At 40.2% G+C, this 15,464-nt stretch overlaps 1 protein-coding gene and 1 non-coding gene across 3 annotated transcripts in view; both read left to right on the forward strand.

Moving 5' to 3' along the window:
• Positions 1–15,464, forward strand: part of Dnah5 (dynein axonemal heavy chain 5) — a 279,864-nt gene that overhangs the window by 26,822 nt on the left and 237,578 nt on the right. The gene's annotated exons all lie outside the window — the stretch shown is intronic.
• On the forward strand, positions 5,923–6,029 carry LOC120886042 (U6 spliceosomal RNA). Its single transcript, XR_005728815.1, has one exon. It is a non-coding gene; the product is annotated as a U6 spliceosomal RNA (small nuclear RNA).

The raw sequence follows: 15,464 nt of genomic DNA on the forward strand, positions 1-15,464 counted from the left end.
CTTCCTGCCACCCATGTGTTTCTTCCTGATCAGATGGGCCTAGAGTCAATGTGGAAATGGTGGTGGTAGCACCGTCACCCCAACAGGCAAATGCCCATCTGGGCCCACAAAGCCATGGTGGCCCACTCTGGAAACTATGGTCTCCTGACAACTTTGACTGTCAGATAGCCAGGGAAAGAGGGTAAGTAGCAACAGAGGCCCCCAGGCACCAATTCACTCTTCCTAGACTTCAAGGGTTCCCTTGAGGTAGAAGAGAGACAAAGGAGGAGCATAGATGGAACCTATAGGGGTGGTGTGGGGCCCGGGGAATCCTCTTTTCTTATAAAAGGTTTTTATTAGTACATTATAGTCATACATAATAGTGGGGCTCATTTTGACATAATCATACATGTACGGAATATAATTAGTTCCATTTAAGTCCCTCATACTTCCTCTTTCCTTCCTCTCCCCTCTCCCTGCTCCTCTTCCTCTATTCTACTGGTCTTCCTTCTATTTATTTATATTTGCACTTTTTAAATTGCACTTTTAAGAGATACAGAGTGGAATTCACTGTGGCATATTCATATATGTACACAGCATGATTTTGAAAATTCCGCTTTGTAGTTTCTCCCTTTTGCCGTCCCTCCCCTCAACCCCTTTCCTCTATTCCCTCTGTTTTCATGGGATCTCCTGCCCCCCATCCTTTTCCCTTATGTTGCTCTAGATTCTTTATATGAGAGAAAACATTTGATCCTGGATTTTGAGTCTGGCTTATTTCACTTAGCATGATGTTCTCCAGTTCCATCTATTTATCGGCAAATACCGTAATGTCATTCTTCTTTGTGGGAAAAGCCCTTTTCACCACCTCTGTTGAACCTTATTTCCATTTAGTGAGACAAGTTCATTAAAACCCACTGATACAACCCATCATATGTGTTAACAAATACACGGGTATTTTCGTCTTTGTCTGGTTTGGTTTATCTAGAGGGTACAAGGGAATGCATTTAGAAAAACCAATGTATAGGTTGACTTGCAGGTGCAAGTGGTGACAGCAACCATGGGAACAAGGGAGAGGGAGTAGGTTGCTGAGTCACCAAAATGGCAGAAGACTTGGACATGGGGTCCTCTCTGCTCCTGGGTCTGGAGCACTGCCGTGAACAATGTACTGCCACTGGGCAGAGTGATGGATGTGTGGCACTGCTCTGTGAAGTGAATGTCAGTTCTGATGATTTTAATGATTTATTCTTAAATTCCCATTCCTGTGACAAGGACTGCTTCCTTGACCAAACTTCAGGCAGCCTCTTTTAGAGTAGGCCTGGTCTTGGCCTGCCAAACCCAGTTTTGATAAGAATCCTGCTAAGCCAGTTTAGGGAGAGTCTCCCAGCCACTTCATTTCCAATCAAGTTCCTCATTTTCCCCACAAATGACATTCAATTAGATTCTTCTTGGTATTATACATCCACATGCATATGTCTTTGGCTATAAACCCCCAGCTGCCATTGCTGAATTTGGAGTTAAGCTAAGTTTTACACTGAAGTCTCTCTTTTTGACTGTGGTAACTTGAATCAAACCATCTTGCCATTTTTCACAAGTGTCTGGTGCAATTTCTCTTTAATACCTGGGGTAATAGAGTGAAGTGAGAGCCTACGGATTGGGAGAAAATCTTTGACCACGTGCACCCAGATAAAGTATTAATCTCTGAGATGTATGATAAATTCAAAAAACTTAACACCAAAAACAAAAACAAAACAAATAACCCAATCAATAAATGGGCTAAGGAATTGAACAGATACTTGACAGAAGAAAAAATAGAATTGATAAACAAATATATGAAAAATGTTCAACATCTCTAGCAATTAAGAGAAATGTAAATAAAAACTACTCTAAGATTTCATTTCACTCCAGTCAGAATGGTAATTATCAAGAATATAGGCAACAATAAATGTTGGTGAGGATGTGGGGAAAATGGTATACTCACACATTGCTGGTGGGAATAAAAATGGAACCAGATATCCCACTACTCTGTTTATACCCAAAGGACTTAAAATCAGTGTACTTCAGTGATGTGGCCACATCAATGTTTATAGCAGCTTATTCACAATAACTAAACTATGGAACCAACCTATGTGCCCTTCAATAGATGAATGGATAAAGAAAATGTGGTATATATATTTGATGGAATATTCCTCAGTTTTAAAGAAGAATGAAATCATAGCATTTTCTGGTAAATGGATGAAGTTGGAGAATATCATGCTAAGTGAAATAAGCCAGTTCCATAAAAACAAAGGCTGAATGTTTTCTCTGATATGCAGATGCTAACAGGGTCAGGTGCTAAGGAAGTTACTTTAGGTAGAGGAAAGTGAAGGGAGGGGAGGGAATATGGGGATAGGAAGGAAAGTAAATAAAACAGACTTTATTACCTTATGTACATATGACTGCATAACCAATGTGATTCTACAACATGTACAATCAGAAAAATGTATATGTTATTATACCCCATTTATTTATGATATATCAAAGTGCATAAATGCATTCTGTCATGTATAGCTAACAAAAACAAATAAAAAATATCTTTACATATAGGCACAAACTTTGAATTGAAAGTGAATAACAAACAGATACAAATAAAGTAACATAAATGAATAATAAAAGCTCTAAGGACAGAGCTTTCTGCAGAGCACAGAGGCTGTGCAGATAAGGAAGTGAGCCGGGGTGCGGAGTAGCAGGGGGAGGTCGGGCTTGGTGAGAAGATGCTGGGTAGGAGGGAGCCTCCTAGTCAATCTTCCAGAGTGTCACAGAGCTGTGCCTCGGCCAGGGCCTGGCAAGGGATTCCTACAGTGAAGTAGGCCAGGAGGTACAGTCAAGTTGCCTGTGACCTTGCTCCAGGCCAGAGGTCAGCAAACCTTTTCTGCAAGGGGTCAGATAATAAATGCTACACATCTTGGTAGCAACTGGCCATCTCTCCTACTGTAGCAGGAAGACGGCCACTGGCAATGCAGGAAGGAGAGTGTGGTCGAAGCCAATGAAATTCCACAGGGCAAGACAGGCCTGGGTTGGAGTTTGCCCAGGAGCCATAGTTTTCCCACTTGGAAAGCGGGAATTATGAAAAGGGGGTGAGATTTAGATGGCAGCTCAACAAGACGAGGTGCTGCAGTGGGCTCATCTGCACCCTCCAGTGCTGGCTTCCCTCTCCGGGTCTGTCTCCTGGTTCATGGTTTCACAGTAAGGCCCAACTCAGTTCCCCTCGTTTCTTGCCATGGCTCATCCAGAGTTTCCTGAATCCAACAAATCTTGAGTCTCCCGGGACGGAGAGCACGTCACAGACTGCTACTTTACATGGTAAAGGGGGACAAAGGCTCTCTGCTCCATGCCTGGAAGAAGTCCTTCCTTTCCTACTCTGGTCCCATTTCAGGCTAGCATGGAGTGAGACCAGATTCGGGGACTCCTGTCCCCACTGGGTAATGAGAAACCTTGATAGAATGCCCTCAGAATGCTGGTGAGGGGACTTGGGAGCAAGGGAAGGAATGAAAACGAGACCCAGGTGGCCAGGCTCTCGGGCTGGTCCTCCCCTCTGCCCTGGCTCCTCCCTCTCGGGCACCTGGGATGCTCCAGTGACTTACCCTGGGTGCCCAGCCGGTCGTGAAAGAGACCCATGCTCACAGCATCGAGAGCTGTGAATAGGGACTGGGGTGGCCCACTGGCCTGACCAGGGCAGCCCCCCTGTACCTCGCCACCCAGCATTCCCTGGTCGCTGGGAATGAATCCATGCTGGTCCCTCTGTAGCCTGCCTATCAGTCAGTCCTCTGGAGTCTGGTGGGATTTGTTATAGTGTTCAAAGTGGTCTTTATTTACAGTTTCCCGTTTTGCAAGGACCCAGTAGTAATGTAAAAGAAGTCTTTCTAAATGTGAAAGCGGTCCGGAGACATGAAATTCCTTCATGATTAATTTCCAACTTACAACAGGATCCTGGGAGATGGTGACTTGAAGGATTTCTGTTCTTTAAAGTTTCCTGTGTTTTAATGAATGACTACTTTTGTTCACTGTGGCCCTATAAAATAATAATACCTGGGGAGAATCTAAGGTTTTATCTATAACGTTTTATCTATAACGTTTTATCCTAACGTTCTTTTAGGACATCCTTTTCCTATAGTTTGTCTGTTAATGTGGCCTGCGTTTTCGAACTGGTTTCGCTTATTTTATTTTAATACCAACTTTCAGCATACCGCCACTGTGTGCTCATAGTGGATTATGCATTTTGTAAAAATAAAGTGGCTGCCTTCAAATCTTGGTAGAGGCAGGGATGGTGGTCATGGCAGTACTCCTGTGACAGGAGACAGGTTAACAAAGGAAAAGCAGAGTGAGTTTATTTAATAAGAGTTTCACATGACACTGGAGCCTTCAGAAATAGAGAACCAAAGATCCAAGGAGGACTGTCTATTTTTGTGTTTAGGTTTGATGAAGAATTGGCAGCCGTGAAGAAATGTGATTGGGTAAAAAGGTGTGAGCTAAGTAACAGACAAGGAGGGGAACCCGTTCTTCAGGGCCTTGTGCGACATTTCTTCCTCCAGGAATGGGGTAGGACCCACGTGAGATGAGGGTCTGATGTCCCACCACAGGACAAGAATAGGTCAGAGAATTTCTTTATGGTCAGCTCCTAGACAGGAAGACACGAAATGGTTAGAGTAATAACTCAAGATTTTATGGCTGGCTTTGGGCAAAAGGGTTCTAGTTTTTATGACCCCATGGGGAAAGAGGAATTCTGGTTTCTGTGGCTCTCTTCAGGGGAGAATGAGGAGCAAGAGCTAGGTGGGCAGAAAAGGGCAGAGAGAACTTGGTTCTGAGGCTGCGTCCAAGTCCTTCCTGTGTACCTTAGTGCAAAATTCTCAGCATGCCCAAGTGCCTTACTTTGTTTCCTGAGCCCTAACCTCTTTAAAACTTTTGTCTTTAATTCTTTTGGCTATTCATTTTCTGAATATATGCTGTGTCTTTACCTAGACTTAAAAGTCAATAAGGCAGGGGACACTAGGGAAGAATAGCGTTACCTTTGATTAGGTAGAGGGCAGTGATGGGACATTATTAATGTCTGTATATATGTGACTACAAGACCAATATGGTTCTGCAACATGTACACTCAGAAAAATTAGAAATTATGTCCCATCCATGTATGACATATCAAACTGCATAAATGCATTCTATTAATTAAAACAAATATAAAATTAAAAAATCAAATCAACAGAAAGAAAATTATCAGCAAAAAATAGGAGGGGACATAAATAGGCCATTCACAATAAACAGAAAACAAACCATAAAACATAAATGTCCAATAAGTATTTTTTAAAGGAGAGAGAGAGAGAGAGAGAGAGAGAGAGAGAGAGAGAGAGAGAGAGAGAGAGAGAGAGAATATGAATGAATGAATCTTTTTTGTTGATGGACACAACATAATGTCTTTATTATTTTTTTTTATGTGGTGCTGAGAATTGAACCCAGGTCCTGCCCATGCTAGGTGAGCGTTCTACCGCTGAGCCACAATCCCAGCCCCAATAAGTATTTTAAAAATATTCAGTTTCACTCTTGTCAAAGACTAGCAAATTAAACTTACAGGGAGGACTGGAGATGTAGCTCAGTTTGTAGAGTACTTCCCTTGCATGCACAAGGCCCTGGGTTCAATCCCCAGCACCACAAAAACAAAAACAAAAAACTTAGAGGGAGATAACGGTGGCTTGTTGCTTCTCACCTACCGTTTGGCAAAGATAAATAAAATAACATCAGCTTTCTCTTGAGAATCAAAGGGCATATTTTTTACGGGATAATTTTTTCTAGTAATTTATTGAAATAGATAAGTGGATATCTATACAAGGATTTGTACAAGGGCATATCATTATAGTATTATTTATAGTAGTGAAATATTAGAACCAATCTAAAAGTTAAAAAAAAAATTGCCTAGTGCTCGCTTTGGCAGCACATATACTAAAATTGGAACGATACAGAGAAGATTAGCATGGCCCCTGCGCAAGGAAGACACGCAAATTCTTGAAGCGTCCCATATTTTTTCCCATTTGAATCAAATGTATGATATGTCAAGATCATTGTAATGTTTTGAGCAACTAATAAAAAAATTAAAAGAGAAAAAAAATTGCCTAAATAAATTAAGGCCTATATAATCACTACAGTCATTAAATTGTATTTTATAGAATATTCAGTGACATAAGAAAGTTTTATTTTAGGATAAAAATAAAGAGATATATGTATACACACGTGTGTATATGTATACACACATATATGTATATGTATATGCAAATTATCTTTATTATTCATTTATTTATCTTTGTGCTAAGGACTGAACCCAGAGCCCTGCACATTTTTTTTTTCTGGGTGAGAATTTTTTTTTTTATTAGTTGCTCAAGACAATACAATGATCTTGACATATCATACATTTGATTCAAATAGGGTATGAATTCTCATTTTCCCACGCGTACAGATTGCAGAATCACATTGGTTATACATCCATGTGTACACATACAGCAATCCTAGTGTTAGTTGTATTCTGCTGCCCTCCCTGTCCCCCCCTCACTCCCCCTTCCCTGCCATTAATATTCTCTACCCATTTACTATGACACTTATCTCTCTCTTTTTTCCTACCCTTCCCCCTCACACCATCATATGTGTATTTTGTGAACCCATGAGGGTCTCCTTCCGTCTTCCGTGCAATTCCCCTTCTCCCTCCCTTTCCCTCCCTCCTCTTTTCCTTGTTTCATGGTAATCTTCTTCTCATGCTCTTCCTTCCTACTCTGTTTTGAGTCATCTCCCTTATATCAGAGAAGACATTTGGCATTTGTTTTTCAGGGATTGGCTAACTTCGCTTAGCATAATCTGCTCTAGTGCCATCCATTTCCCTGCAAATGCCATGATTTTGTTATTTTTTAATGCTGAGTAATATTTCATTGTGTATAAGTGCCACATTTTTTAAATCCATTCATCTGTTGAAGGGCATCTAGGTTGGTTCCACAATCTAGCTATTGTGAATTGTGCTGCTATGAACATTGATGTAGCTGTGTCCCTGTAGTATGCTCTTTTTGGGGCTTTTGGGTATAGTCCGAGAAGGGGAATAGTTGGGTCAAATGGTGGTTCCATTCCTAGAGCCTTGCACATTTCAAGTACATGCTCCACCATTGAGCTACACCCTAGACTTATTTTTAATCACTTTTTTTCTTTTTTGGTACTGGGATGGAACCCAGGAGCACTTTACCAATGAGCCACATTCCCAGACATTTTTATTTTTGATTTTGAGACAGGGTTTTGCTGAGTTGCTTAGGCTGGCCTGGAACTTGTGGTCCTCCTGTTTTGGCCTCCAGATTTGCTGGGATTACAGGCATGTGCACCATGCCTGCGCCTATTGTTGATTTTGTTAAGGAAATGATAGGGCGTTTCTCACAGACTGCTTAGGTTATGGTGATATTCATCTTAAAAATGCTTTCCATAATAAATTTGTACCATTTTTATAATGAAAAAACAAATGATCAAAATTAACTTGAATTTACCCTGTAATTATACAGTATTGGGATTATTATATGGATAGATTTGGATGCTTATCTTCTTTAGAGATTGAAATCAAAGTTATTTTCTTCAGCATACCACCTCCTACAGAGACAGATACATTTTAGTATTTACAATCATTTTATTCTTTAGCCTGCTTTGTATGATATAAGTAGGCAAAGCTTCTAAATGGGGAAATTTTGAGAGGAAAACCATTGGAACACACAGATGAGCTTCTTATGGCTTAGAGTTGTATGAGACCTCTGCTCTGGATCCCTTAAAGCTTTCTGTAATGTCTCCTACCATTCTCTCTTCTCAGTATGAGAAAGAGTGTAAATCAAGGAAGACCTCTGAAGCATGGGCGTGGGTCTGTCTGCTTCTGCAATTTCCCTAGCAAGTGGCTCTGTTCTGGGTGTGTTTTCCTTTCAGCCACTGGATGGCAGCTCGCCTCCGCCAGTGGCCAGCTGTTCCAAAACCCTTCCTCAGTACAGGCTAAGCTTCCTGCAATGTATTGTGCTTGAAAGGAAAGAAGAAAGAAACCAATGTGTGCTATCTCTGGATTAATCTCAGTTTATTAACCTCCAAACATAAGATTTTATAGGGCATGAGATTGAAATGCTGTAAATCTTGTAACTGGAATTCTGAGGATTTCTTCTTTAAAAGAAAAGAAGGATGGCTGATAAACCCAAGCCTGTCACTGGTAGGTATAGTGCTCCTTTCACGTGTTTATAGATCCGTTGCTAATGATAGGACCTGACCAATTTGACATTCCGGCACTCTGAATGCCATTGCAACAATTCCCTGCAAGGGAAATATTTGTAAACTTAAGCTGATGGCTCCAAGCAATGGTAACTTGATGTTCAGCATATCAAAATTCACTTTTATGAATAATTCACAAATCCAACTCTGCAATTCTGTCCTGTTTGATAATCACTCAGTGAAATGATAATAAAAAGAACACCTGCAAGAGAAAATGTGGGAGATGATCATGGAGTAAACCTCATGACTATTAACCTAGACTAACCAGGAGGGCAGGAGTGCAGAATGAGGAAAGTTACATTCTCTGTAACAAGGATCACAGCCCTGTAATTTGCCTTTTTGGGGGGGTGCAGGTACTGGGGATTGAACTCAGGGGCACTTGACCACTGAGCCACACCTGCAGTCCTATTTTGTATTTTACTTAGAGACAGGGTCTCCCTGAGTGGCTTTGCACCTCACTTTTGCAGAGGCTGGCTTTGAACTCCCGATCCTCCCGCCTCCCAAACCACTGGGATTATAGGGTGTGTGCCACCATACCCATCTGAAATCTGCCTTTGACACTTACCAGTGTTGCCTTCTACTGCTTACCCCCAAGACTGCTGTCACTATCTATATCAATAAATTAAAAAGGAAAACGAAAACGAGAAGAATGAGAACAACAGTGACATGAAAGAAGATACCTTCAGACAGATAAATGAGGCATCTTTTTTAAACAAAAAGAGATACCACTTTTGATTTATTGTACTCAGTATAGGTGATATAAAAACAATGATTAATTATATATTTAATGAGCACCTAATTTGTCAGATGCATTGCTAATCACAGTATTTAAAGCCTCTGTTGTAAAACTCATCCTAGTGCACTTGGTATTTCTAAAATGTAATTGCTATTCACTATGAAAACCATTAGAATTGAGGAAAGGACAATAGGATTTCTTAGAGGGAAACATGAGATTCGGGATGAACTCTCCAGAGAGGAAGGGACATGAAATGATTCTTGTCCCTGGAGTGGGATGGAAGGAGTGAGGGTGTTTCAGACAGATCATGAAAGTATATTTAAGGAACAGGATGTGGATCCCCCATGGGTGAGCAGGTGCGCTGTGATGTGGGCTGGAATAGCTTGTAGGGAAGGACAGGAAATTCTCGACACCCTTTTCATTTCTTTATTATTGCCCACGGACCTCCCTTCCCTTCAGGTCTTACTTTCCCATATATAGTGAATAAAATTTTAATATTGAAATAAAAACTTTGAACTGGTTTTAATAAGGTTTAGTCTCTAAAAGAGTTGAATAGAACTAATTAGGAAAAATAAACTCTATATAGAGTGCTTACCATTTTGAACAGTTTCTACAGGGCCAACTTTTTTGATTTAAAAATGCTTTCATTTCATTAATTTTCTTTAAAAAAAATAAGAGAGAGAAATGTAATTCCCAAGTGGGGTTAGCAGCTTGGAGAACAATCACCTTCGACTCTAGTTCTTTTAGCCGTAATTGCCTTGCGTTTTCTCCCTGGAGACTGCTGTTTTTGGGTTTATGTATTTTCTGGGTCACAAAAGCGATAGATTTTCTCCTATTGCTCCATGTCCCTTGGTGAATCAACCCCTTCCTTTTTATTTTGGGCACATCTGCTGTCTTCCTTTAGTGGTCTGGTGGACACCCGTTCCTTGAAGCAGCCTTCTCTGGGGCGGCCTCAGCTTGATGTGGATTGTGTGATCCCACTTGTTCCCAAACAGTGCTCAGGATGGCGAGAAAAGGGGTCTGATGTGGAAGGGGACCCGTGAGACTTGGGTGAGAGGTGGTCTTCATTTTGTGCTTTAGGGTCAGAAAGGAAGGAGGGGGAAGCGAGGGGGAAGATGAAGAGAGGGGAGGAAGAGAAGAGTCAGGCACAGAAGGTGGAGTGGGCCTGGTCAGGGAGTGGCAGTGAGATGCACACTGGGGTGGTTTAAAGGGGAACCTCCTTCTAGAATTTTCTGTTTGAACAGATCCAAATGTCAACTCTGTTTTGGGAAAGGGGCTGGGGAAAGAAAGTGGAAAAGCAGAGAGAAATTGTTCTTATGGGCTGCTCTAGCTCACATTCAGAACACTTACCTCAGGGACTTATTTTCCTTCATTGTTTGATGAAAGGAAATTCTTATAGGTCTTATTTCACTTTAATATTTTTCCCTATAATAATTTTTAGATGTGCGACTGATTCTACTTCATTTAAGTGATTTAGACTGATTTCCAAGCTGAATTTTGTGAAAAGCTCTTATCTTTTAAAACTTATTATATTTTATGATTAAATTTTACATATTTTGACTCATGCATTTGACAAAGCATCTTGAATTCCAATATCTTCACAGGACCTGACAATTTAGTACTATGTTAACTTATTAAAAATTTTTTCCCCTTGGTGGTGGTGCTGAGAATTGAACCTAGGACCTTGCACATTCTAGGCAAGTATTCTACCACTGAGCTACACTCCCAGCCTACTTCATTTTATGTCCTTTGCTAAATTATAAGCTCTTTCAGGGAAGGACCTGTCCAATAATTTTTTAAATATATTTTTTTAGTTGTACATGGACACAACAACTCTATTTTATTTATTTTTACATGGTGCTGAGGATTGAAACAGTACATCACACATGGGAGGCAAGAGCTCTACCACTGAGCCACAACTTCAGCCCTGTCCTATACTTTTGAATAACTTCCTTAGTATAACACAGAAGCTAGATAAATATATATTGATTGCCTTTGGTGAGATTAAGGAACTATACTAAGTGATTTTTAAAAATATGTATAACATTTGTTTTAAAATTATATCTAAAATATGAAATTAATATAATTATCACCTGAAAAAGGAATTATCCTACCAGGTTTGATCTGAAATGTTTTTCTGTGCTACCTTTGGTTCCTATTGATACAGGAACCATCCTACAATTTTGATTATATGGCATTTGAAAGTTAAAACAATCCAAAGAAAGTAATTGTTCAGATTAGTTTCACGTCCAACACTGGATCACAGGGTAAGGGCTACAATCCTTGCCTCAACCTGACTTTCATGTTTTCATATCTAGATACATTTATATCCCAACTTGGAATTCACTTTAATCAGTAAAAATTGATTTATGTAGTTAATTGTAAATTTTATTTGGATGTTTCAATCTATGCGGTGGCCTCATATATGGATGGTGTTAACCGTTTTCAGTAGAAGAATTAATAATTAATGAAAAATCAGGGTGCTGGCCATTGTTTCAGAAGCAGGAACTGAATATTGCATTGTAAAGCAGTTGCTAAATGAAAGGAAATACATTCCCTTTAACTGAGTGTCCTTCCACTTCTGCCTGGCAGGAAGCTGTCATGTTGGTTTTGGTAGGAAGTAGGCATTGAAAATTCATCCTCAAAGAATCCCTGAAGGGAGAGTTTCTATAACTCAGCTTTGTGAGCAATAAAATAAATTTATTCCTTAAAAATGATGTAATTGGTATTTATGTTTGGTTAGAAAAATAATATTCTAACGTTTTTGCTGTTGAGGGAAACTGCAGTGTCTGAGACTTGTCATTTGGCATCCAGAGATAGTAGTGACCTTTATTACAAAGGCTACTGTGCTTAAGAAAGGAAAAATACAGAAAACATCAACCAGTGAATGGTTATCTTTGTCTTCTTTGGTGATATAAATATTGTTTTGTTGGTAGCAGAGTCACTGAAATATAATTTGTAACTGTAGGTAGTTTGGGATTTAGAAACCTAATTAGCTCCTGGATGAGGTTATAAATGGAACTGTTCTTCATCCCTGTAATGAACAGTGTGAAGACCCAGAATACAGCTGTGGCTTCGTTGGATAGGCCCCTGCCCTCTGAGTTTACAGTGGTATTGGTGAAGGCTGGGGTTGCAGAAAGGACAGATCCTGGGTTGCTTCTTGAACTCTGATCTGCCACCAACTGCTCTGTTTGTGAGATGATCAAATCATTCTTTTTCTGACTGGATACATCTTTTGATGTGACCCCAAATCTATTCTTAAGCTTTTCAAAGAGAGCTGAAACCTGCCTTGCAGAAATTACTGTCTGGCTTCAGATAAATGGATTTGCTGTATCTGATCCCATTCTTGTAACTCAAAGTTTTTCTGCCTTTTGAATCAGCACATCCTATTTTAGTGCCAAACCCCTTGGCACAAGCGTGGGTGCCAACCCACGGGTGTTTGTAAAATATCTTAATTATTTTTGTGGATTTTTAGTTATGATAAAAATCATACTACAGGGGGTTTGTGAAGTCAAGCTATCACAAGTTGGGAAATCCCTCTAATAATATGCTTCTGGCTAATTAATGTGCTTCTGAGGGGATGATGTTAGAAGCTGGGGTAATTCTTTGCTGCTTTTAGAAGATGTCTCCTGAGTAAAACTGATATTAGGATTTTATTTTACACGAAATGACATTTGATTCCCTTTTTCTCATTAAGTTTTTCTCTCAGAAGGGAACATGGTTTTGAGGTTACCATTTTCCTGATCTTTTAGCAAGAAGCAAAGAGACCTAAATGCAAGGGTAAATGAGAAATTTTTTATTTGTTGGTGAACCTAATCAATTTTTTTTTCTTTATCTGCTTAACAAATATGAACAAGGACGATAACAGCAAAGTCCCCAAAATGTTCCCTCAGTGAAATGTGAGCCTTTGATATTGACTTCCTCAGCTGGGGTCTTGGCTTTCTGCAGGCCCTGTGGGTCTGTGGGTGGGGCTTAGCAAGGGGACATGGATGCAGCTGGAGGACTGGCATTTCCTACTACTCCTCAGTCTGGGTGGGGGCCTGCTGTGGTGTCGATAAATGAACCCGAGCTCTCTGGGTTAAAGGTTGCTCCCCAGCATGGCACTCCTGGGCGCTGGCAGACCCTTTAGGAGGTGGGGCTTCGTGGGAGGTTCATTGAGAGGGTGCCCTGGAAGGGGTTGCCGGACTCAGTCCCTTCCTGGGTCCTTTTAACTTCCTGGCTATGCCATGAGCAGTCTGTTCCACCAGATGCTTCTTGCCATTTCCTTCCAGCTAGAGGCCCAAAGCAATGGGTGCATCTGATCTTGGACTGGAATCTGTAAGTCCAAACTGTAAGCCCAAATAGACCTTTTCTCTTTATATGTTAATTATTTCTGGTATTTCCATTATAGCAACAGAAATCTGACTAATGCAACCAGCAACATATGCAATAAAAATACATTTCCTTTCTAAATAAATGCCTGATAAACTAAATGAGAATCCAGAATGAGGAACTATGAGTTGGCTTTTTTTTTTTTTGTCACTTTATATTTGGGGAATGATTGTACTTTGGTACTTAGAATGCCCACACCTGAAGTGGAATAATATCAATTAAAAGGTAGCATAAAGGTAAGATCATTAGATCCTGCTGTTTTCAGAAAGCAAGACGTATCACATTAATTAGATCCTTTGCCTCTCTCTTTTTCTCTGACTCATACTGGGCATATATTAGTTTCAATCTAGAATTTCTGAAAGTATAAATAATTAAGGCATGATGAGGTCAATCCCAAACTGTTGACTGACTTTTAGATTATAATTACAAACAGGGTTCTAAATTAAAAAGTGTTGTTTTTCTGAGTTATGTAGAATATAATTTTGTCATTTGGGTTCTAAACAAGGAAAATCTGGTGTAACCAAGCTAGGCAATATGATCTGGAAATGTTCAACGTGAAAATCACAGGTCAACTGGCCCTTATCTGAAATATTTGGGAAAAGAAATGTTCCGGATTTTGGCTTTTGGAATATGTGCATGTTGAGATACCTTGGGGATGAGACCCAAGTTTAAATACAAAATTCATTTGTGTTCATGTCCATCTCATACACATAGAAGGTAATTTCTATAGAATATTTTTGGTGCACCAGCATTTTGACTTTGACCTGTCACATGACAGCAGGTGTGGAATTTTCTACTTGTCATGTCTCTCATATCCAAAATGCTTTCTTTAAAGGATTTTGGAGCATTTTAAATTTCAGATTTTTGAATTAGGAATGTTCAACCTGTGAAACCAGGCTAAGCAGCCACAACAAAGGCAGGATGCCAGAGAGACGTACTATAGGAAAGGATTTGCACCTAAAATTTGCTTTTCATTTAGAGATCCTGAGCCTGTGTGGATGGTCTGGGAGAAGAATTTTATAAAGCATTTTAGCTTCGCATACAAAGACTGGGTATGGCCCAGGGAGCACTGTTTGTTCAAGATGTGGGCATACGGAATGGAAAATGTTTTCTATGGAGAAAATGCTACCATAGATGTGAACAGGCTGCCATGTTCAACTGATCAACCACATTTCAGATGAGTCAAGTGGTACAATTTCCCACATGTTCCCTATGCCACATTAAAAAGATGGTGCATGTAACATCCATGCTAAGATGATATTCAGTTAGTTTATGCATGGGGTATACTTGGGAGCTAGATTTCTTGCTTGGGTTCATTGTTTTTATGAAGCTGTACATTCTCTGCAAGATCATGCACCACCCACCTTATGTTATTCATAGGGAAAATGGGGCCAGTGTGGCTGGGGGTTTATCACAGACCACACAATCTCCAGTATGTGCAGGAGTCAGATCAGAAGTGCAGCTTTCTAAGCCAGGACAGCATTTTTTCTACAGAGATACATGGAAGTGTCACCAGGGAATACAGGAAGGGGAGGAGGAAGGATGTTTGTTTCTGAGATTATCTTTCCTTTAGTATCCCTCTCCATCACACACTTTCTCCATGGAAGGCTCTGGAACATCCAGAGTGTGCATTTAGCAAGCACCCAGCATCTCTCGTCCTCCAATCTAGAGCTACAGAACTGGGATGCTGACTTCAGTGTTTGCTTTATTCTAAATGCACCAGCATTCTGTAGCCTCCTCTCGGGTTTCTCCTCCCTTCTCCTATTCCTCTCTTTTGAGTTTTAACAGATAAAGCTTCTAGAAAAACTATGCATCTTTCTTAGCTTTAATTTCACAATTTCAATTTATGAAAATGGTGGTGAACCAACAAGCCATACCACTTCATTTGAAATTTTTAGAATCATTGTTTGCATTTCTGAGTGGGCAGCACCTTGCTTTTACTGAGGCTGGCTTTGAATTCTCCGTCCTCCTGTCTCAGCCTCCCGAGCTGTTGGGATTACAGGCATGCACCACTGTGCCCAGCTCATTTTCCTTTTATTATGCGTTTTTCAAATTATGGTAGAATAAAGAAAAAGATACTGGATGT

The sequence above is a fragment of the Ictidomys tridecemlineatus genome, chromosome 1, assembly GCF_052094955.1.
Source record: "Ictidomys tridecemlineatus isolate mIctTri1 chromosome 1, mIctTri1.hap1, whole genome shotgun sequence".
Lineage (NCBI taxonomy): Eukaryota > Metazoa > Chordata > Mammalia > Rodentia > Sciuridae > Ictidomys > Ictidomys tridecemlineatus.